General features: G+C 47.1%; 1 pseudogene; it reads right to left on the bottom strand.

Moving 5' to 3' along the window:
• Positions 1 to 5078: 5078 nt before the first annotated feature.
• LOC125516557 (putative disease resistance RPP13-like protein 3) overlaps positions 5079 to 24774 on the bottom strand; it is a 41106-nt pseudogene continuing 21410 nt past the window's right edge.

The raw sequence follows: 24774 nt of genomic DNA on the forward strand, positions 1-24774 counted from the left end.
CAGCTAGCCACCTTATGCAACTAGTGCATGTCAGTCGGTGGAACCAGTCTCACGTAAGAGTACGTGTAAGGTCGGTCCGGGCCGCTTCATCCCACAATGCCACCGAATCAAGATTGGACTAGTAACGGTAAGCATATTGAACAAAATCAACGCCCACAACTACTTTGTGTTCTACTCGTGCATAGAAACTACGCATATACCTAGTTCATGATGCCACTGTTGGGGAACGTAGCATAAATTCAAAATTTTCCTACGTGTCACCAAGATCTATCTATGGAGTCATCTAGCAACGAGGGAGGAGTGGATCTACATACCCTTGTAGATCGCGCGCGGAAGCGTTCAAGAGAACGGGGTTGATGGAGTCGTACTCGTCGTGATCCAAATCACCGATGATCCTAGCGCCGAACGGACGGCACCTCCGCGTTCAACACACGTACGGAGCAGCGACGTCTCCTCCTTCTTGATCCAGAAAGGGGGGAGGAGAGGTTGATGGAGATCCAGCAGCACGACGGCGTGGTGGTGGATGTAGCGGGATTCCAACAGGGCTTCGCCAAGCGCTGCGGGAGGAGGGAGATGTGTCATGGGAGGGAGAGGGAGGCGCCAGGGCTTAGGTGCGGCTGCCCTCCCTTCCCCCCACTATATATAGGGCCAAGGAAGAGGGGGGCGCAGCCTTGGCCCTTCCTCCAAGGAAGGGTGCGGCCAGGGAGGAGTCCATCCTCCCCAAGGCACCTAGGAGGTGCCTTCCCCCTTTAGGACTCTTTCTTTCCCTTATCTCTTGGCGCATGGGCCTCTTGGGGCTGGTTCCCTTGGCCCATATAGGCCAAGGCGCACACCCCTACAGCCCATGTGGCCCCCCGGGGCAGGTGGACCCCCTTGGTGGACCCCCGGACCCCTTTCGGCACTCCCGGTACAATACCGATAATGCATGAAACTTTTCTGGCGACCAAAACAAGACTTCCCATATATAAATCTTTACCTCCGGACCATTCCGGAACTCCTCGTGACGTCCGGGATCTCATCCGGGACTCCGAACAACTTTCGGGTTACCGCATACTAATATCTCTATAACCCTAGCGTCACCGAACCTTAAGTGTGTAGACCCTACGGGTTCGGGAGACATGCAGACATGACCGAGATGACTCTCCGGTCAATAACCAATAGCGGGATCTGGCTACCCATGTTGGCTCCCACATGTTCCACGATGATCTCATCGGATGAACCACGATGTCAAGGACTTAATCAATCCCGTATACAATTCCCTTTGTCTAGCGGTATGATACTTGCCCGAGATTCGATCATCGGTATCCCGATACCTTGTTCAATCTCGTTACCGGCAAGTCTCTTTACTCGTTCCATAACACATCATCCCGTGATCAACTCCTTGATCACATTGTGCACATTATGATGATGTCCTACCGAGTGGGCCCAGAGATACCTCTCCGTTTACACGGAGTGACAAATCCCAGTCTCGATTCGTGCCAACCCAACAGACACTTTCGGAGATACCTGTAGTGTACCTTTATAGCCACCCAGTTACGTTGTGACGTTTGGCACACCCAAAGCACTCCTACGGTATCCGGGAGTTGCACAATCTCATGGTCTAAGGAAATGATACTTGACATTAGAAAAGCTTTAGCATACGAACTACATGATCTTGTGCTAGGCTTAGGATTGGGTCTTTGTCCATCACATCATTCTCCTAATGATGTGATCCCGTTATCAATGACATCCAATGTCCATGTCAGGAAACCGTAACCATCTATTGATCAACGAGCTAGTCAACTAGAGGCTTACTAGGGACATGGTGTTGTCTATGTATCCACACATGTATCTGAGTTTCCTATCAATACAATTCTAGCATGGATAATAAACGATTATCATGAACAAGGAAATATAATAATAACTAATTTATTATTGCCTCTAGGGCATATTTCCAACACTCACCGGATTCGGAGAGGCCCTCCGCGACGACACTTCGGGGTCGCCCGCTTCCGGAGCGGAGGAGTCCGGAGGAGGCGTTTCGCTCTCCATCATCTCTGGAAGAAGATCCCCCGAAGACGAAATCATTTGAGAGGGGCTAAGGCCCGAACTGCAAAGATATAGGCGGTGGTTATTTTCTCAGAAGAAAAAGATGGCATGCCTGTACTATTAAAGTATTTCGGTTCACTTACGACTCACCGGAGGATTGATCCCCCTGCGGACTTTGTGCGACAAAAGCACCTCCCAAGGTAGGACCCTCTGTAGGAGACTTCTTCTCCCGTTTGGAAGCTTCGGCTTCCGAATCCCCAGGCGCAGTCCTTTTCCTCCTCCGGTCATCTTCCTTCATGGAGACGCTCGCTCCCCCGGTAAGAATGGGCAGCGTTGAGGGCCCGCGTCCGCCCGTATTATCCTTCCCGGTATCTTCCTTCAAGGGCTCCGGGCAAGGTGCGACCTGGAGCATCTTTTCCAATACCGGATTGTCCAAACCCTCAGGGAGGGGGGCCGAACACCGAATCAACTTCGCTTTTGTTATCCAGTCCTGGTCAAAAAGCAAACTCTCAAGAAATAACTTCGCAACAAATGAGAGATGGTATGTTCGGCCGGAAGATTCCCTACCTGTTCGGCAGCGCGGTTACTGCTCAGGCCCACGTCCTCGGTGATTTCTGGACACTCTACCTGAGGTCCGAAGAATGACTTGTACATCTCCTCGTGCGTCAGGCCGAGGAAATTTTGAATGACACGCGGTCCCTCGGGATTGAACTCCCACAAGTGAAGGGGCCGGCGTTTGCAAGGCTGGACTTGACGAACCAGCATAACTTGTATTACTGCAACCAAACTAAAATCTCCATTGAAGAGATCTCGAATGCGGCTTTGCAGTATAGGCACGTCCTTGGCTGGACCCCAGCTCAGGCCTCTGCTGATCCATGACATCAGCTGTGGTGGAGGGCCCGAGCGGAAAACCGGGGCGGCCGCCCACTTGGCACTTCTAGGAGCCGTGATGTAGAACCACTCCTGTTGCCACAATTCAGACACCTCTGGAATGGAACCTTTGGGCCATGGAGCTCCCGTCATCTTGCATATTGAGGCACCTCCACACGCCGCATGTTGCCCCTCAATCATCTTCGGCTTTACTTCAAAGGTCTTGAGCCACAGGCCGAAGTGAGGGGTAACCCGGAGGAAGGCTTCACACACGACAATAAATGTCGTAATACGAAGAAAGGAGTCCGGAGCTAGATCATGGAAATCTAGCCCGTAATAAAACATCAAACCCCTGACAAAAGGATCCAGAGCGAGGCCTAGACCTCGGAGGAAGTGGGAGACGAACACGACGTTCTCATTGGGTTCAGGGGAGGGGACGGCCTGCCCTCGAGCAGGCAGCCGATGCGAAACCTCGGCGGTCAGATATCTGGCCTCCCTCAACTTTTTAATATCTTCTTCCGTGACGGAGGAAGGCACCCATCGGACTTGAAGGCTAGATCCGGACATGATTGAAGGTTCGGAGCACCTGACCTGAACTTTGGGTGTTTGAGCTTGAGGTGGGGGAAGGATTCGATTGAGCACTTGAGGTGGCCGTTTGGACTTGCCTATAGTCTAGGAGTCCTAGAAGCGGTTCGGTTACCCACGCCCGTATTGATGAGAATCCCGGAATAAGGGGACACGATCTCTGCTTTGACAAGACGTGCCAAGGAAACCGCCTCGCGTGACACGCGGAGGTGGAACAATAAAACGATTCGAATAAAGGCTTGGCCATGGTGTGATGTCACACTACAGAATACGTCAGCAGATTAGATTTGTGTAAATATTATTCTCTCTATGGCAATATGTGGAAACTTATTTTGCAGAGCCGGACACTATCTTTGTGTTCAAAATCTTCTATGAAGTACTTGGAGGAGGAACCCGCCTTGCAATGCTGAAGACAATCTGTGCGTCGGACTCGTCGTCATTGAAACCTGGTTCAGGGGCTACTGAGGGAGTCCTGGATTAGGGGGTGTCCGGATGGCCGGACTATACCTTCAGCCGGACTCCTGGACTATGAACATACGAGATTGGAGACTTCGTCCCGTGTCCGGAAGGGACTTTCCTTGGCGTGGAAGGCAAGCTCGGCGATACGGATATACAGATCTCCTACCATTGTAACCGACTCTATGTAACCCTAACCCTCTCCGGTGTCTATATAAACCGGAGGGTTTTAGTCCGTAGGACAACATACAGCACAACAATCATACCATAGGCTAGCTTCTAGGGTTTAGCCTCTCTGATCTCGTGGTAGATCTACTCTTGTACTACCCATATCATCAATATTAATCAAGCAGGACGTAGGGTTTTACCTTCATCAAGAGGGCCCGAACCTAGGTAAAACTTCGTGTCCCTTGCCTCCTGTTACCATCCGGCCTAGATGCATAGTTCGGGACCCCCTACCCGAGATCCGCCGGTTTTGACACCGACAGGTATGTTACTTGCCCAAGATTCGATCATCGGTATCTCAATACCTAGTTAAATCTCGTTACCTGCAAGTCTCTTTACTCGTTCTGTAATACATCATCCCGCAACTAACTCATTAGTTGCAAGGCTTGCAAGGCTTAAGTGATGTGCATTACCGAGAGGGCCCAGAGATACCTCTCCGACAATCGGAGTGACAAATTCTAATCTCGAAATACGCCAACCCAACAAGTACCTTTGGAGACACCTGTAGAGCACCTTTATAATCACCCAGTTATGTTGTGACGTTTGGTAGCACACAAAGTGTTCCTCCGGTAAACGGGAGTTGCATAATCTCATAGTCATAGGAACATGTATAAGTCATGAAGAAAGCAATAGCAACATACTAAACGATCGGGTGCTAAGCTAACGGAATGGGTCATGTCAATCACATCATTCTCCTAATGATGTGACCCCGTTAATCAAATGACAACTCATGTCTATGGTTAGGAAACATAACCATCTTTGATCAACGAGCTAGTCAAGTAGAGGCATACTGGTGACAATCTGTTTGTCTATGTATTCACACATGTATTATTTTTCCGGTTAATACAATTCTAGCATGAATAATAAACATTTATCATGATATAGGGAAATAAATAATAACTTTATTATTGCCTCTAGGGCATATTTCCTTCAGGGATACCATTTGCCTTGATTAGCTTTCGAATGTTATATCTGTTACCATCAATGACGGCACAAATATCATCTGAGTAGATGAAAACCTCCAGAACCATAAGCTGAGGAAACACTGACTCCCCTATCTCGATCTTCTTCAACGCCACATCCAGTACCAACTCGTTGAGACTTTGGAACCCACTTGTGAATACAATATGGTAATCTTTGTCTTCATAGGAGTCATGGTTTAGGGCAAGAGTGGCAAGAAAGGGCAGTTTACCTAGCTTATTGATGAACTCTTTCGTCACCTTTGTCTGCTCCAGAGACAGTTTTGTCAAGTTTGGGAGATAGAAGCCACTGCTCTTTGGCAGTGTTGGCGGCACAATCACCCCCTTTAGTCTCATTTCCTGGAGTCGCGGAAGGTTGGAAACAGTGAACAAATTGGAGGTAATGCTTTCACCTTCTATGCTTAGGAGCATGAGGTACTTGAGTTTGCATACATCAGTCAAGGCATTAGCATTTCTTTCGGGAAGCTTCCATATATACAAGGACTGAAGTTGTATCATATTCTCCAGGGTTCTTCTACCCCAGCCATGAACTTGATCTGGCTCTATGCTCTCTAGAGTCTGCAACTGTGTTAGGCGCCCGACTCGCCTTGGAAGGACGAGGAAGCCAAACACATGCCGCAGGCTCTGAATCTTCCAGAACTCCTCGGGGAGTGTCGTGACTTGGTTGTCTCAGACATCTAGTGTTTGGAGGCCAGTGAGCTTTCCAATTGATGGTGGTATTGTAGAAAATATAGGATAGCTAATATTTCTGTTGTTCTATGTTGTATTGATCTGACCCAAGTGTGGGGTATATATAGAGTACAATATGAGGGAGAGAGACTTGGAGTAGAGGGCAAGTCGTACACGATTTAATCCTATTCTATCTCTAACTCTTAATCTCTAACTTAAACATAATTATACTTCTAACATTCCCCCTCAGTCGTAGCGGGAGTGAAGCGGACGATTACGACTGAATTTGAAGTCTTGCTCTTTTGTCGTCTTCTCCGCTACGCCATCATCAACTGCGTCTCTGATGCGTCGGCAGTTAAGGCGGTGACTGCGTCCCCTTCTGGTGCCTTCCTGCCTTCCCCTCTATTCCCTCCCGCAGTCACAGCGGGAGCGTCGTGGACACAAATGACGAGGCGGACGGTGTTGACTGGAGTTGTTGCCGATGAGTTGCTGTAGACGCAGCCTTGTATGTCGATGTCGAGGTAGCCGATCATGATGATGTAGCCGTGGTCGAGGTAGTCATGGTCGATGGTGTGGTCATCGTGGATGATGAAGCCGCACAAAGCCGGAGGCGCAAAAAAATGCGCTCTGACGGAGCTGCAGACATGGACGATGCACCTTGTGGATGTCAGAGGGTGCCGTCGGCGATGAGTCCACCGATTTTGCCAAGATCGGAGGAAGCCCATCGAGCACACATCGGTTTTGCCAGAACCGTGTGGCCGTGTAGGGTCGTCACTGTAGTGACGCCGTGTCGATGCGGTCGTGCCGTCGTCGTGACGCGGTCATTGCTGTCGTCGAGGTCGCGCCTTGCAGAAAAGTCCGTCAGAGGACGCTAGGTGTCCATCTTATGGACGAGGCGGCGGCGGCGGTGTGTTGACGATGATGCTGGTGAAGACCATGTTGATGGAGATCTTGGCGATGAAGTGTCGGCTATGGCGTTGCAACAGCGTATCGACGATGATGTCGCTTGAAGGCGTCCCTCGTGACGACGATGTGTCGATGCCGTGTCGCGCCGGAGAGGTCGATGAAGACTTGCATCTCTCTCCACACCGGTCTGGCATGTGGACGGTGCATGTCATAGTCGCTTCTCGTACATGTGCTCGATGAAGATTTTTTTTTTTTCTTGGGCATGATGTAGACGTACAGCTCGATGATGTGGCGCGGGTCGATGTAGATCGCTCAGCGAAGATAGCTTGGTGCAGCGGTTATTGGACGTGGCTCGAAGATTGCAGTCGGTGCAGGTCAGCCGGCTCGATGCAGAAGTAGCGGATCAATGTCGATGTAGACGAGTTCGGCCGGTGCGTTGTAGTCACGTACGCGTACAAGCCGTACGGCTGCTGTGTGCCGTAGTCGCATGGACGGAAAACTGATTGGAGCTGCACCATCAATCGTGGAGTCCGTGTGGAGTCCGTGACGAGGCTGGTGAATCTGCATGGAGATTTGAACATGGACGATCGTTAATTGTATTTGCACTTGGCTCGTCTTTGCTCACGTACTGTCAACATGCATGGACGGCATGTTCCTCTTGTTTTGGGTGGATCGGGAAGCCGCCGGCCTCCCGGTGTCGGTGCATGGTCCCTCCTGATGCCCGGAGACAGCCCGTGAAGTACCTCGGGCGCCGTCGGTGTGGAGATCGCCTGCATGAGCAAGGCGCTGATCGGATCGTACGTGTGGCAGCTGGGCAGTTTAGCGATGTAGAGCCCGAGCCTGCCGCGCCGCATGAGTGTGCCGCTTCCTGGTTTATCGGTGACGGCTTGATCAGATCGGACGAAGAAGTCCATGCAGATGCAGCCGCCGGGAGATCCGCGTATGCGATCCGGATGGATGCCTACGCCGGACGTATTGCATCTAAGGATCACCGGATTCTTTTGGTGGCTAATGAAAAAACTAATCTAATGAGAATTTCTAAACCTGAAATTGATCTACTGCTGAAGAAATTGAAAATTGGATCTAAATTATGAGAGCGGTCTAATCTTTGATTGATCGGATGCCGCGCCCCCGGAAAGAGGAGATTAATCTCCCCGGGGGCGGCGCGATGTGGAAGTGGAGGAAGGTCCTAGGATCGGCGTCGTTGGACAAACCACTCTAATACCATGTAGAAAATATAGGATAGCTAATATTTCTGTTGTTCTATGTTGTATTGATCTAACCCAAGTGTGGGGTATATATAGAGTACAATATGAGGGAGAGAGACTTGGAGTAGAGGGCAAGTCGTACACGATTTAATCCTATTCTATCTCTAACTCCTAATCTCTAACTTAAACATAATTATACTTCTAACAGGTATCTGTTTCAAAGAGCGGGAGGTGATGCCGAGGTATTGCAAGTGCACCACATTTCCAATATCAGATGGTAGCGTGTCTCCAATCTCAAGGCCATGCAGGTTGATGACACGAAGGTACTCAGATCCTTGCAAGAGTTGCCTATGGCATACTTGATGAGTATGATCTCCTTGGAGTCGGCTGTGGGCCTTGACCTTGAGTGATGGAGACAAGGGCATGCTTGTTGTTTTTGCTTCTCTTCTTCCTTCTCCTCGGTACCCAGAGGCTCTTCTTCCTTCTCGACGGTACCTAGCTGGTCTTCTTCCTTCCTAGCCTCCACTTCTTCAAAGTTTGACAAGATGGACCGCAGCTTGGGCAAATAATGGTTGGCGAGAGCAGCATACTTGTCCCTATGATTCTGGAGGGAAAGGAGGCGTGCATTGGACAGTATAGGGAGGTCATCCCCACCATGGACCTCCACAAAGCTTGCCTCTTGCGCCTCATGAAGCAAGAAGTCATGGACTTTTGTCTGGATGGCCACACGCTCATCTCAGAAGCTTCATACTCCATTGGTGCAAGGTTCACTAACCGCCTTGCAATTAACTCTTTCAAGTACTGTTCACCCACCTTCTCCATTGCTTGCCATCTTTTGGTCTCAGAAATCCCTCTGCCATCCACATGCACACTAAGTTGCGTGCCCTGATAAGTGTGTTCACAGGCAAGGCAGCAAAATACAAGAAGCAAGATTTCATATCATGTGGAAGGTCATCAAAGCACATGGATAATACGATGTCGAGGCGCTTCCATTGAATGGCCTTGTTCTTGAGGTAGTCAAACACTTTCTCCCATTCTCCAGGATACTCCTTGGTTCTTAAAAGGCCAGATAGGACAACTGCAAGTGGCAGACCACCTTTAATCTCAAAGATGTCTTTTCCGTAGTGGTTCTTTCCAACAGCCTCCTTCACGGTTTTCCTGTACTTTTTACCTTTCTCCTTCATGAAAAGTGTCTTTAGGAATAGGTTGGTGGCCTCATCTTCATTGAGATCCTCAAGTTCAATGGGCTACAAGGTCGAAGGTGATGATTCTGGTTTGGTCTGTGTGATTTGCACTACCTTGCTTCCTGCCATGCCGTCTGGAAGGGCATTTAGTATGCTTTTCCACTCTGTGCTGCTGACTTCACCATCTATAACCAGCAAGTACTTTCCTTTTTCTAACTCTTCCTTTAGATTCTTACGAGCCTCCCCTCTGGAGCATGTAACATTGTCTTCTTTCAAACGCTGAATGATCAACTTCAGGATGTTGGAGGCACTTAGATTTGGTGCAAAGCTCACCCAAGCCTGCACATCAAAGTGATTCTTGGTCCAGTACTCCTCGTACATGTTCCTCACAAGCTTTGTCTTGCCCACACCACTCTTGCCTATCACATAGATCACTTCTGGTCTTGTTGTGTCAGTTCCTGCCTCTAAATATTTCTTCAGATCATCTAGCTGTGTCTGTCGTGCCACAATTGGTAGCACAATTTTATCCCTGTAGTTTAATTTTATGAATTAGTTTACATCTTCTCCACTCACATCAATTTAAGAATAAACATTACATATTCTTCTTTCTTGGAATGGAAGTTTCATTGTTAATCAACACAACAAATTGCACACCTTTTGGTGCTCCTTGAATGCTTCGGACACATGATGTTAGTTATTATGAGGTAATGTTTCTTGCAGTACTAGAAAAATAAGAAAACCAAGACACACACATGGGATACATGGTTGACTATATGTATGAGTAGAAAATCTTTACTTACATCTTCTCGGTACTAGTAGAGGTGTCAGCGGATGGTCTCCAGGTCACAACTGACACAGCAGATGCATCCTCAATTTTGTATCTGTCCTTGTTCGCGATGATGCCCTCTAGCCTTGTATTGATTGATTTGATCCTGCTAGAAAGATTGCGCCGCACGCGCACTTCTGTGGTGAAGCTGGCAAAGAACTTGAGGGTAGCACGAGTCCAGCTTGGGTATCTTAGAAGGAAAAAAGTTAAATTAATAACATCGTCTTACAGTTGTGTTTGAGCATATCTACGACATGTATTATCTGAAAGCTCCAAAATCACCTTTAATTTGCCATCATGTTCATATAGCCTTATTATTTATATGTCAATCACCGAGTGACTGATCTTTTGAGAATGCACGCGCAAATAAGAAACTAAAAGTAATCCATGGCTAAAGCTGGACAAATTTTAGGGAGGTTCAAAATCAGCACCCTGCTCGTATGTATTGTGTGAGGGGTGTGCTTTGCTATAGATAATACACCTGATATTGAGTAGAAAACTTGAGTGAACCTAGGTGTCTTGCTTATAATACGTCCTGACTTGGGCCACTTGAGCTGCGGCAGGCTTATTATTTGTTCTTGCAGTTACCATAGAATAGAAGCCTCTAAAGTGCATAGCTAAAATATTACTAGTGGTTAAGCTATGCAATAAATTTCAGGGCCGGCCCGGTGTTTCGGGAGGCCCTAGGCGAACTCGACGACATGGGCCCTTTAAGTCCTAAGACTGTGTGTGTGTGTGTTTGCGTGATACATATATATAACTTCATTTGCATAATACTAAAACTAAATTTTCAACCACACATCTTTAGTTTGAAATTTGACTACAATAGTTGTTGGACAATGCAAAATAAAACAAACATGACATGATTACCTCAAATAGGAAACAAATTTATTATCTCCTCTGTATATTTTCACAATCTTCATTGACCTTAACATCTGAATTTTCATGCTCGGGATTAGTTCCTTGCCTATGTTCTTCACTGACATCAACAATACTTGAAGATGTAAAATACTTTGTCAAAGAATCCTTCAGTGGTTGGATTTTCAGATGTATTTCTTTCTTTCTTTTTCTTTTTTCAGCACCCGACAAATACTTCTTAGGCAACATGGCATACTAATGTCCTAATATTACGAAGCAAAGAGTAGACAACGAATTGGAAATTTATAGATCGTATGATCAGAACCCTAGACATGTACACAGAATGACAAAAAATTAGGATGGTTGAATACATACTATGAAAGATTGAATTAGAAAATTATACATAAAAAATTAGATACTTCATGGGATGAATCGTGGATGAATAGTTTAATATACGTACTAAAGAAACTACTGAAATTGGGGATGGATGAATAAATCAGGAACATCCGAACATGAATATTGGGTACGGACCTGCGTTCGCATACATATGTATTGCCGTATTGTTGGAAAGCCGAGTTGTCGGATTGCTGCGTGCCGCGGCGGCAATGAGCGGCTGAGGCACCGAGCGAGGAACGACGGAGCGACGGGTTGATGAGACGACGAAGAAGAACCGACGAGTGACGAATGGGAAAAGTCAGATTTTTTATTTTTGAGAAGAAAGGAAAAGCCAGACATTCCGATTGATTTGTTTCACACGTACGCGTGCATCGAGCGGCTGTGACTTGCGTGCGCGACGTTTCGCTATGCATTACCAGGCGATCCGATGGGCCGAGCCCATCTTGTTTTCTTTCTCTCATAATTTTTCTCTTGTCTATTTTTTTTGCTGGGCTATACTATATGTGTACTACATCATGGGCCCCCCTCTGGCCTGGGCCCTGAGCCGTCGCCCCTCTGCCCATGCCCCAGGGCCGGCCCTGATAAATTTACACGGTCTAATACCAAATTCTATTGTAATTTGAGTGATTTAGTAATGAAATAATTCTAAATTACAACTATGGTTCATCTGTCTATAGAATATGACAATTTTAACATTTTCTTTTCCTTTTCAAGAACCGGATGCACCTTTAAAAAATGCCAAACGTCCTTAAAATGATTATAGATGTAGTCATAGTAGTATTATTTCCGTACATGGATTAATTTGCTGCGGAGAAGTTGTGTTTAGGAGTTGCATTATCATATTTGGAGGAAACAATACACTATTCTTCCAATTTTATTTATTTTAGATTCTCAATGCAAAAATTGCTTATTTTTCTAGATCTGCATTTATTATTCCATTGTAGTTTTTTTTGCATTTTTTATATTTCGGGAGTTATTTCAAAAATCTTCATGTATATCTAGAAATAAATATTATCATGTATATCTAGTTGGTGTCCGCAAGACAAGGGATTGTATTCTCTGCTCATGTCATGGAATGTGTAAGCATACATGGGATTTATTCTCTGCTCGTGTCATCGAATGTATTCGAGAAAAAAAACATTTTTAGGCTCAATTTGGCATTGTGGTCGATTATCATAATTCTGTTTGACCAACAACCTTTTATCGATATTACTATTTGTTTTTTTTTCTTAATCTTATAGTCCACTTGAAAGCGGATTAGAACCACAGTTGGAAACAACAACAATGTAAATAATTGGGAAAACAAATCATTTTCTGGTTATGTTATACTTCAAAAAGATAAAAGTGATTAGAATTAACTATGTTTTCCTTCCAAAGTTTATCTTATTATTATTTATTTACCAAAAATAAACTGTCATCTTCTCTACAACAACTTGGCTAGCGTTATCCATGGTGTCCGCAGCCTTGGCAAGAGATTATATTTCGTACCATCAAGAATCATCTTTTAAATTTGTTATATTAGAGAGCACACAAAAGTTCAAGCTACTAGGATTAACTAATATAAGAAGTGAGCCTAGCTGGCTAGGTGCCCATTGGTCAGAGCTGCTGGGCAAGAGAAATCCACGTAGACCTATTACCCAAAATGGTTTTCGCAGGGCCGTACCTCAGAAATCCGGGCTCCGGTGCAAAATCACAATTTAGGCTCCATTTAAAGGCCAAAATAAAATCTTTATTACTTTGAATTATTAATTTAGTATCTTGTACTCTTAGAACCGTGCCTATGTGAAAGACATCTCCGAAAATTATAATGCAAGCCCGATGAATAAATTCATGAAAGAGCAGCAAATTAACTTAAGAACAGGGGTATACAAAACAAAAGGGACAAATGACCTACCGTTGATTGTTGAGGGATGCACAAGAAACAAAGGCTCATAGGACTCTGATTGCTCTGCACCTCGACGAAGAGAAAGAAAAGAAAGTCTGAGGTAGCACCGTAGTAGCCAAATGAACCAGCAGTTCATAGCCATCAATCGTTCTGTTTTCAAAAAATTGTGAATCCACTAAGAGCATCTCCAACCGCCGCGCCAAAAGACGTGCGCGGTAAACTGAGTTTTAACGCGTGCGGAACGTTTTCGCGCGTTCCAGCGGTGACGAAAAACTAGCACGCGTCAGGGAAAAGGCGGCAGCTCGCGCGTTATTTTTGGCGCACCGTTTTCGGTGCGCCTTTAAATTGCGGCGCTCGCCACCCGGCTATTCCACACTCTCTTCTTGTTTCGCTGCCACGCGCGCCTTCCCCGCTTCCTCGTTGCTTCCTCGCCGCTCCAGCGCCCCGCCACCGACGCGCCACCATGCTGCCGCGCCGCCGAGGAGCGTCGGGCTACCGCGGTGTAACACCCTCGATGCGACTATATCTTCCACGTGTCGAGGCACGACTTAGAGGCATAATCGCATTGAAGGCATATGTCGCAAGTTAGGCAATCTTCACAACATCCCATGTAATATAGATAATAAAGAGGGAGATAACATAGTTGGCTTACACTCGCCACGTCAATCAAGGTACATAAATAACATTATATCATCCAAACACTCATGGCCCGACTATGGCGCCGAAAATAAAAGATAACCCAATATGCGACACGGTCCCGATCACCCCCAACTGGGCACCACTACTGATCATCAGAAAAGGAAACATAGTATCGTTGAGAGTCCTCGTCGAACTCCCACTTGAGCTCAAGCACGTCACCTGGAGCGGAATCCTCAGGCCCTGCATCTGGTGTAATAGTAATCTGTGAGCCACAGGGACTCAGCAATCTCGCACCCTCGCGATCAAGACTATTTAAGCTTAATAGGTATGGCAAGGTAAATATATGTGGAGCTGCAGCAAGCGACTAGCATATATGGTGGCTATCCTATTCGCAAAAAAGAGCGAGAAGAGGAGGCAAAGCGCGAGCGAGAAACTAGAGGACAACCTGCGCAAACATTACTCCAACACCGTGTCCACTTCCCGGACTCTGCCGAGAAGAGGCCATCACGGTAACTCACACTGTTGACTCATTTTAATTAAGTTAAGGTTCAAGTTATCTACAACCGGACATTAACAAATTCCCATCTGCACATAACCGCGGGCACAACTTTCGAAAGTTCAAATCCCTGCAGGGGAGTCCCAACTTAGCCCATGACAAGCTCTCACGGTCCACGAAGGAATAGACCTCCTCCCGAGACGTTCCGATCAGACTCGGTATCTCGGTTCTTCAAGACACTTCGACAGGTTAAAACAAGACCAGCAACACCGCCCGAATGTGCCGACAAATCCCGATAGGAGCTGCACATATCTCGTTCTCAGGGCACACTCGGATTGTCCAAACTTCCGGTAGGCCAGCCCAGAGTTGCCCCTGGTGGCCACCAGCGGCTGATGAGGTGGACCAACACTCAGAGGAGCACTGGCCCGGGAGGGTTAAAATAAGATGACCCTCGGGCTCCGGAAACCCAAGGGAAAAAGAGGCTAGGTGGCAAATGGTAAAACCAAGGTTGGGCATTGTTGGAAAAGCTTTAATCAAGGCGAACTGTCAAGGGGTTCCCATTATAACCCAACCGCGTAAGGAACGCAAAATCCGGGAACATAACACCGATATGACGGAAACTAAGGCGGCAAGAGTGGAACAAAACACTGGGCGAGAGGCCGAGCCTTCCACCCTTTACCAAGTATATAGATGCATTAAGATAACAAGATAATATAGTGATATCCCAACAAGTAAATAATGTTTCAACAAGGAACGGCCTCCAAGCTTCACCTGCAACTAGCAACGCTATAAGAGGGGCTGAGCAAAGCGGTAACATAGCCAATCAATGGTTTGCTAGGACATGGTGGGTTAGAGGTTTGACATGGCAATTTGGGAGGCTTGAAAGCAAGTGGTAGGCATCGTAGCATTGGCATAGCAAAAGAGCGAGCATCTAGCAAAGCAAAGATAGTAGTGATTTCGAGGGTATGATCATCTTGCCTGCAAAGTTGTCAGAGTTGACTAGATCATCGAAAGCAAACTCAACGGGATCCTCGTTAGCGAACTCGTCTCCCGGCTCTACCCAAACAAAACAAACAAGCAACAAGGACACAATCAACCACGACCAAGGATCAAACAATATGATGCAAGGATGGTATGCTATGCGGGATGCGATGCGGGATGCATATGCAAAATTTGACAAGGGATGCATGAACCTGGCCTCAACTTGGGAATCCAAGTGTGCCAATGCAAAGATGAGATGAAATCGCTTGAAAACGATATAAAGAACGCCGGAATCGGAGTTACGGTTTGGAAATGGCAAGCAATTCGAATATGACACCGGTCTGCGATTTACAGCAAGTAGCCATCTAAATGCAATGAGATGAACAAGCTACAGCACCCAAACATGGCATCAAAATACATGGCAGGGATTTATTCAAGATGCTTAACAAAAGTCTAGCACTGAGCTACGGCCAATTCATCCATTAACAGGTTCAAACAAGCATGGCAAAAATGCATATGGTAAACAGATCTCAGACATAGTGAAATTAACACTTGTCTGGAATTCAGATCAGACAGCACTCTTCGGAGCAACAAAACTATATGCTACAGGACCTGAACATGGCAAAGTAAAGCATGGCATGGAGCTACTCAAAGAGCTTAACAAAAGTCTCTTAGTGACCTTGAGCCAAAAGGGATCAGAAAATACAATTGCAAGCATGTGAACATGGAAAAAATATAATCAGTTCTCAGACTTAGTGAAAAACTGGAGCATGCTGAAAACAGATATCAAGTAGGCATGTTTACGAGCTCGATGCACTCACTACGGAGCAATTCATGAAAAGCTAAGCATACACCCATCAAGAATACACAAAATTCAAGCTAGACATGGCACGAACAATAGCATAGCATGCATGGATCAACTACAACATCATTGGCAAAATTGCTAACAAGTAGACAATCTACCCAGATTCACGAAGTAGCAAAAGTAGAGCTCGATTGACTCAAGCTAGGATGCTCCATAATTGCAAACAAAGACATGGATGGATAGAGCATTACAAGATTAACAAAACACCCTTACTGATCATCCTCAAAAGAGGCACGGATCACTAGGAAACAACATGAACATATGGCCATATGAGATAAATAGCTCAAGGACTTAGTGGAAATGCTAAGTCCCTGAAATCAGCATTACCAAGTGCACCACTTTGCAAGCTCGTGGTAGTCACCACACACATCACAAAAATACATGGGTTGCACCTCTGGAAAGATGGCAAAACCCTTAACAAAACATATGTAGAGCTTATGGGCATATCATGCACACAATAATCATGGCAAAAATGACAAAAATCTAAATGGAGTAGCAGATCTGACAATTATCTCAAGTAGCCCTCTTCTAACAGCATTTCGGGCATCAAGATGAACTCAAATGAAAATGATGCAATGGAATAAAATGTTGTACTCTCTGAGACGAACATTTTGATATGCTATATGCCCAAAACGGGTCTACGGATGCAAAGTTACGGCACGATGAAATATGCAAAATAGTTAGGGTTTCAGGGCAAAAGTCAACTGAGGAGGGGATCTCAGATCCAGATCCAGATCGTGCACGGAAGTCGAGGTCGGCCGGAAAACCCTGTAGCCCGCCGGAGTAGCTTCCGGGAGGAGTTGGAGGACGCCGGAGATGGGCCGGCGAGCTCCGGGCGGCGCGGCGCCGGCGATGGGGAGCTGCGGCGGCGCGGCGGACGGCGTCGCGGTGGCGCGACCTTGAGGAGGCGGCGGCCGGCGATGGGGAGCTGCGGCGGCGCGGCGGCCGGTGTGCGTCGGTGGCGGTGGCCGCCGGAGCGCGGGGAGAAGGGGGCGCGGGGCGCGCGCGGTCGACCGGGCCGGGAGGGCCCCGCCTGGGCCCGGGCGGGCCGGCGGCGTGGGGGCGGCGAAGTGGGCGCGGCTGGCTAACGTGGCGTGCCCTGGTTGGTCCGGGCGAGCGGCGGACAGTGTCCGGCGGCCGGCGGACGTGTCCGGCCGCGCGGAGGAGTGGATCTAGGGTTTAGGGCGGAGGGGAGACCCGTGAATTTTGGAGGAGGACCTATATATAGGCATAGGAGTAGCTAGGAGAGTCCAAATGAGGTGCGGTTTTCGGCCACGCGATCGTGATCGAACGCTCTAGATGATGGAGAGGGTTTTGGGCCAACTTGGAGGGGTGTTGGGCTGCAACACACATGAGGCCTTTTCGGTCCCTCGGTTAACCGTTGGAGTATCAAACGAAGTCCAAATGGTACGAAACTTGACAGGCGGTCTACCGGTAGTAAACCAAGGCCGCTTGGCAAGTCTCGGTCCAATCCGGAAATGTTTAATCCCCACACACGAAAGAAAGGTAGAAATGACCACCGGAGGAGAACGAAGCGCGGGAATGCAAAACGGACAACGGGGAAAATGCTCGAATGCATGAGATGAACACGTATGCAAATGCAATGCACATGATGACATGATATGAGATGCATGAAAACGACAACAACACACGAAGACAAAAACCCGAACCCGAGAAAATAAAATAACTTAACGCCGGAAATGGCAAGAGTTGGAGTACATATTGGAAAGTCATATCCGGGGTGTTACAACACTCCACCACTACGAAAGGATCTCGTCCCGAGATCTAGGACTGAAAGAACGCCGGGTACTCAGAACGGAGGTGATCCTCGCGTTCCCAGGTAGCTTCACAGTCGGAATGGTGTGACCACTTGACTTTGAGGAATTTGATTGACTTGTTGCGAGTCTTGCGTTCGGTCTCTTCGAGAATAGCAACAGGGTGCTCACGATAGGATAGATCTTCTTGGAGCTCAATGTCCTCAAAGTTGACGGTGCGGTCAGGAGTCTTGAAGCACTTTCGGAGCTGAGAGACATGGAACACGTCATGAACATTTGAAAAGTTTGAAGGAAGCTCGAGTTGATAGGCGAGATCGCCTCTCTCGCTGACAATCTTGAAAGGTCCCACGTATCTAGGGGCAAGCTTGCCTTTGATACCGAAGCGGCGAGTACCTTTCATAGGAGAGACATGGAGGTAAACATGATCTCCGATCTCGAAAGCCAAATCACGGTGCTTACTATCATAGTAGCTCTTCTGGCGGGATTGGGCTGCTTTGAGGTTATCTCGAATGACTTTGCACATTTCCTCTGCCTCTGTGATTAAGTCATTTCCCAAAAGCTGACATTCACCGGTTTCGGACCAGTTGAGAGGGGTACGGCACTTCCTGCCATACAGAATTTCAAATGGGGCTTTGCCCGAACTTGCTTGAAAACTGTTGTTGTAGGAGAATTCAGCATAAGGAAGACAATCCTCCCACTTCATGCCGAAGGAGATCACACAAGCCCTGAGCATATCTTCAAGAATCTGGTTGACACGCTCGACTTGACCGCTAGTTTGAGGATGGAAAGCTGTGCTGAAGCGGATGTTGGTGCCCATGGCCTTCTGAAAAGAATCCCAAAACTTGGAGGTAAAGATGCTGCCACGGTCTAAAGAGATCACCTGTGGAATACCGTGCAGAGAGACAATTCGAGAGGTATAGAGTTCCACCAATTGAGCTGCAATGATTGACTCTTTGATAGGTAGAAAGTGAGCCACTTTGGTGAGTTTGTCGATGACAATGAATATAGCATCATTGCCACGCTTGGACTTTGGAAACCCAGTCACGAAGTCCATTTCAATGTGGTCAAACTTCCATTTTGGAATGGCAAGAGGTTGGAGGAGACCAGCTGGCCTTTGGTGTTCTGCCTTCACTCTTCTGCAGACATCACACTCATTCACGAATTGAGCAATCTCGCGCTTCATTCGAGTCCACCAATAAGCCTGCTTGAGGTCCTGATACATCTTCGGACTCCCAGGGTGGATGGAGAGGAGAGAATTGTGAGCCTCGTTCATGACAATTTACGGAGGTCACCTTTGGGCATGACAATACGATCCTCAAAGAAGAGAGTGTCCTTGTCATCAAGGCGGTAGCACTTGTACTTGGGTTGACTCTTGGCAATCCCAATCTTCACCTTTTTCACCATAGCATCAAGAAGCTGGGCTTGGCGAATCTGGTCTTCCAAGGTAGGAGAGACTTGAAGGTTGGCGAGGAAACCTTGAGGAACAACTTGCAGATTAAGTTTGCGGAAAGCTTCACAAATCTCGGGTTGATAAGGCTTGAGAATAAGACTGTTGCAGTAAGCCTTCCTGCTCAATGCGTCAGCAATCACATTGGCCTTGCCTGGAGTATACTCAATACTCGGATTATACTCTTGAATCATTTCGACCCATCGAGTTTTCCTGAGGTTGAGATTAGGCTGAGTGAAAATGTACTTGAGACTCTTGTGGTCAGTGAAAATGTCCACTTTTCTTCCCAATAAGAGATGTCTCCAAGTCAAAAGAGCATGCACAACTGCCGCCAACTCGAGATCATGAGTGGGGTAGTTCTTCTCATTAGGCTTCAACTGGCGAGAGGTATAAGCAACAACTTTCTTCTCTTGCATCAACACTGCGCCAAGACCTTGGAGAGAGGCATCACAAAAGACCTCGTATGACTTGGATTCATCAGGCGGAGTCAGAACTGGAGCAGTGATCAATTTCTCTTTCAAAGTGTTGAAAGCAATGTCACACTCCGGAGACCAAACGTACTTGACGTGCTTTTGGAGAAGATTTGAGAGAGGCTTCGCGATCTTAGAAAAGTTTTCAACGAATCTTCGACAGTAGCTTGCGAGACCGAGGAAGCTATGGAGTTGCTTCACGTTCTGAGGAGGTTCCCAATTCACAATTGCAGACACCTTCTCAGGATTCACAGCAATGCCCTTGGCAGAGATGATATGACCAAGATAAAGAACCTCATCGAGCCAAAATTCGCACTTGGAGAACTTAGCGTAGAACTGGTGTTCTCTGAGCTTATCGAGTACCAAACGCAAGTGCTTGGCATGATCTTCCTTGTTCTTCGAGAAAACCAGAATGTCGTCGAGATAGACCAAAACAAAGTCATTGGTGTAGGCGTTGAAGATGAAGTTCATCATGCGAGAGAAAGTCGGAGGAGCGTTGACGAGGCCAAAAGACATGACAGTGTATTCATATGAACCATAGCTTGTCCTGAAGGCCGTCTTGGGAATATCTTGCTCACAGATTCGAATCTGATGATAACCCATACAGAGATCAAGCTTGGAGAATACTTGGGCACCTTTGAGTTGTTCGAACAGCTCATTGATGTTGGGAAGTGGGTATTTGTTCTTGATGGTCTTCTTGTTCAATGGACGGTAATCAACACAAAGTCGGTCCGTTCCATCCTTCTTCTTCACAAAAAGAACACCACAACCCCACGGATAAGAATTAGGCCGGATGAGACCCATTCTCTCTTGAATATCGAGTTGCTTCTTCAGCTCCTTCAACTCTTCAGGTCCGAGCTTGTAAGGACGCTTGCACACAGGTTCCGTGCCGGGCTCAAGATCAATGACGAATTCAACTGGACGGTGCGGAGGCATTCCTGGAAGCTCTTCTGGAAAGACGTCTTGATATTCGCAAACGACTGGAATTTGCGAGATAGCATCCAGTTCACCCTTCTCATTGAGGGAAAACAGACGGATGGTATTATCCCGAGCGGCAAAGACAATTACATCCTCAGACGAATGAGTCAATTGAGTCTGCCTGGCTGCGCAATCAAGCTGAGCCTTGTGCTTAGAAAGCCAATCCATTCCGAGAATAAGATCAATATCCGAGTTACCAAGAACCATCGGAGAAGCCAGAAACTTGAAATCACCCATCATGATAGAAATATCCGGAATCTCGTGGTTAGCAAGCAAACATTTACCCGGAGAGACAACTGCTAACGGACTATGCATAACTTGGGAAGTCAGCTCATGCTTAGATGCAAAAGGTTTCGATATGAAACAATGCGATGCACCAGTGTCAAAAAGAACTTTTGCAGGAATATCGTTAACTGGAAGGTTACCCATGATGACATCTGATGAATCCTCTGCCTGAGCTGCATTCATCAAGTTGACCTTGGCGTGCTTGGGGTTATGCTTGACCACAACTGTACTTGCCGATCTAACAGGAGGAGGAGGAAGACGCCTCTGGTTGAAACACTTGTTGGCATAGTGGCCCTTCTGTTGGCACTTGTTGCACGTGACCTCTGAAAGCGGGCGGTGATACGGAGCACTCGATCTTGGAGCTTGAGACGAAGTCTTATTCTGAAAGCCAGGGTTGGGTGGGTGGGAAGATCCACTGCCACCTTTGCTCTTCTGCTGATACGGCTGACGGAACGGAGGAGGAGGAAGCCAATACTTCTGTTGCTTGGCCACTTGAGTAGAGGAAGCAGTAACATCTCTGACTCGCTTCTTGGAAGCATCACACCTCAGTTGAGCGGCCTCTTGTTTCAATGCCATGTTGTAGAACTCATCATACCTCAAGGGCTCGAAGAGAACAAGAGCGAGCTGAATTTCTTCTCTGAGACCACCCCTGAACTGGTATATCATGCTCTTCTCATCAGGCACGTCCTGCTTAGCAAAGCGGGCGAGCTTCTGAAACAACTTGTTGTAGTCATAGACAGACAAAGAGCCTTGCTTCAGGTTCCGGAATTCCTCACGCTTGCTTTCAACCACGCTCTGAGGGATATGGTGAGCTCTGAAATCTTGACGGAATTCATCCCAGGTGATAACATGTCCACCTCTGGAATCCTTGTACTGCTGGAACCATTCTGCAGCTTGATCTTTGAGTTGGAAGGAAGCGAACTTGACAAAGTCCTTAGGCCTGACGTTACTGCACTCGAAATGCTTGCACAGATCCACAAGCCAATCGTCAGCATCGGTTGCCTCAACACAATTGGTGAAAGTCTTTGGCCCGTTAGCAAGGAACTGGTTGAGTGTAGCAAAGTAATTCTGATTGTTGCCTTGGTTCCCTTGGTTGCCTTGATTACGCTCTTGAAGAATTTGCATGATCAACTGTGTGTTTGCATTGGTTGCGGCCATCACAGCTTGCCACGCCTCCGGAGGAGGTGGAGGTGGTGGCGGATTAGGATTCGGAGTCGTGCGCGTTGGAGGAGCCATCCTGAAGAGGTTGACATCCATTAGCACATTGATAGACAAATATTGAAGCTGAATCCAACGGAATGAAAATTGCAACATATAGTCTTCACATCCGAACAAAATGAACGAATGCATTCCTCTTGAAATGGTCACATATCCATAAATTGAGAAGCCACGTAGAATTAAGGTAGAGAAGTAAATAAACAAGGTACGGATCAAGAACGAATACTCGGTAAGAAATCCCAATCTCAAACCAAATATCCGTGGAAGAAGAACTAGAGCTACTTGAATTCCCACCTATGAAACTCCCGAACCTTTTCGGTTATGCAATCAGGTGTTGGGGATACAGGGGAAGCATAATATCTCACCCAAATCTAGCAAATCCTACATCCAGCTGTATCCATCCTTCAACACATAACCGAGAAAACTTCGGAAACCATCTACCTCAACCTTCGAAAAGCATCCGTTATACAAGTTATGGCGATACTCCCGAACTCCCGCCCCAGTACTGGGTGGCGTCGAGGTTATCTCACCAACGAACTGCATAAAAGAGATTTTCGATGTCGGTGTACTAAACTCAGGTATTCCAGAACTGCAACGATAAAATTATGACGATAACACCTCAGAGCTCAACTCCCCGGGACACTTCCACAAAACCCCTGACAGCACGCACCAAGACAATGTTCTCATCATAAAACCATCGGAACGATTCCAAGATACCCGCGTGATCCTAAAAAAAATTTTAGTAAAATTTGAGAAGAGAAGAGTCAAAATTCTACGTCGGGATGCCTTACCAGAGCGATGAGGAGACTGGGAAGTAAAAAGAATTCCTAAACTCTCTGATATATAATTCCTAAATGACTCAAAACATTTTTCTAGACACAACTCGGCTGCTAAAAACGATCAACCAATGGGGCTCCTAAGGTCGGGGAAGGCTTTGATACCAACTTGTAACACCCTCGGTGCGACTATATCTCCCACGTGTCGAGGCACGACTTAGAGGCATAATCGCATTGAAGGCATATGTCGCAAGTTAGGCAATCTTCACAACATCCCATGTAATATAGATAATCAAAGGGGAGATAATATAGTTGGCTTACACTCGCCACGTCAATCAAGGTACATAAATAACATTACATCATCCAAACACTCATGGCCCGACTACGGCGCCAAAAATAAAAGATAACCCAACATGCGACACGGTCCCGATCACCCCCAACTGGGCACCACTACTGATCATCAGGAAAGGAAACATAGTATCGTTGAGAGTCCTCGTCGAACTCCCACTTGAGCTCAAGCGCGTCACCTGGAGCGGAATCATCAGGCCCTGCATCTGGTGTAATAGTAATCTGTGAGCCACAGGGACTCAGCAATCTCGCACCCTCGCGATCAAGACTATTTAAGCTTAATAGGTATGGCAAGGTAAATATATGTGGAGCTGCAGCAAGCAACTAGCATATATGGTGGCTATCCTGTTCGCAAAAGAGAGCGAGAAGAGGAGGCAAAGCGCGAGCGAAAAACTAGAGGACAACCTGCGCAAACATTACTCCAACACCGTGTCCACTTCCTGGACTCCGCCGAGAAGAGGCCATCACGGTAACTCACACTGTTGACTCATTTTAATTAAGTTAAGGTTCAAGTTATCTACAACCGGACATTAACAAATTCCCATCTGCATATAACCGCGGGCATGGCTTTCGAAAGTTCAAATCCCTGCAGGGGAGTCCCAACTTAGCCCATGACAAGCTCTCACGGTCCACGGAGGAATAGACCTCCTCCCGAGACGTTCCGATCAGACTCGGTATCTCGGTTCTTCAATACACTTCGACAGGTTAAAACAAGATTAGCAACACCGCCCGAATGCGCCGACAAATCCTGATAGGAGCTGCACATATCTCGTTCTCAGGGCACACTCAGATTGTCCAAACTTCCGGTAGGCCAGCCCAGAGTTGCCCCTGGTGGCCACCGGCGGCTGACGAGGTGGACCAACACTCAGAGGAGCACTGGCCCGGGGGGGTTAAAATAAGATGACCCTCAGGCTCCGGAAACCCAAGGGAAAAGGAGGCTAGGTGGCAAATGGTAAAACCAAGGTTGGGCATTGCTGGAAAAGCTTTAATCAAGGCGAACTGTCAAGGGGTTCCCATTATAACCCAACCACATAAGGAACGCAAAATCCGGGAACATAACAACGATATGACGGAAACTAAGGCGGCAAGAGTGGAACAGAACACTAGGCGAGAGGCCGAGCCTTCCACCCTTTACCAAGTATATAGATGCATTAAGATAACATGATAATATAGTGATATCCCAACAAGTAAATAATGTTTCAACAAGGAACGGCCTCCAAGCTTCACCTGCAACTAGCAACGCTATAAGAGGGGCTGAGCAAAGCGGTAACATAGCCAATCAACGGTTTGCTAGGACATGGTGGGTTAGAGGTTTTACATGGCAATTTGGGAGGCTTGAAAGCAAGTGGTAGGCATCGTAGCATTGGCATAGCAAAAGAGCGAGCATCTAGCAAAGCAAAGATAGTAGTGATTTCGAGGG

The sequence above is a fragment of the Triticum urartu genome, chromosome 6A (assembly GCF_056163025.1).
Source record: "Triticum urartu cultivar PI428250 chromosome 6A, HENAU_Tu73, whole genome shotgun sequence".
NCBI lineage: Eukaryota > Viridiplantae > Streptophyta > Magnoliopsida > Poales > Poaceae > Triticum > Triticum urartu.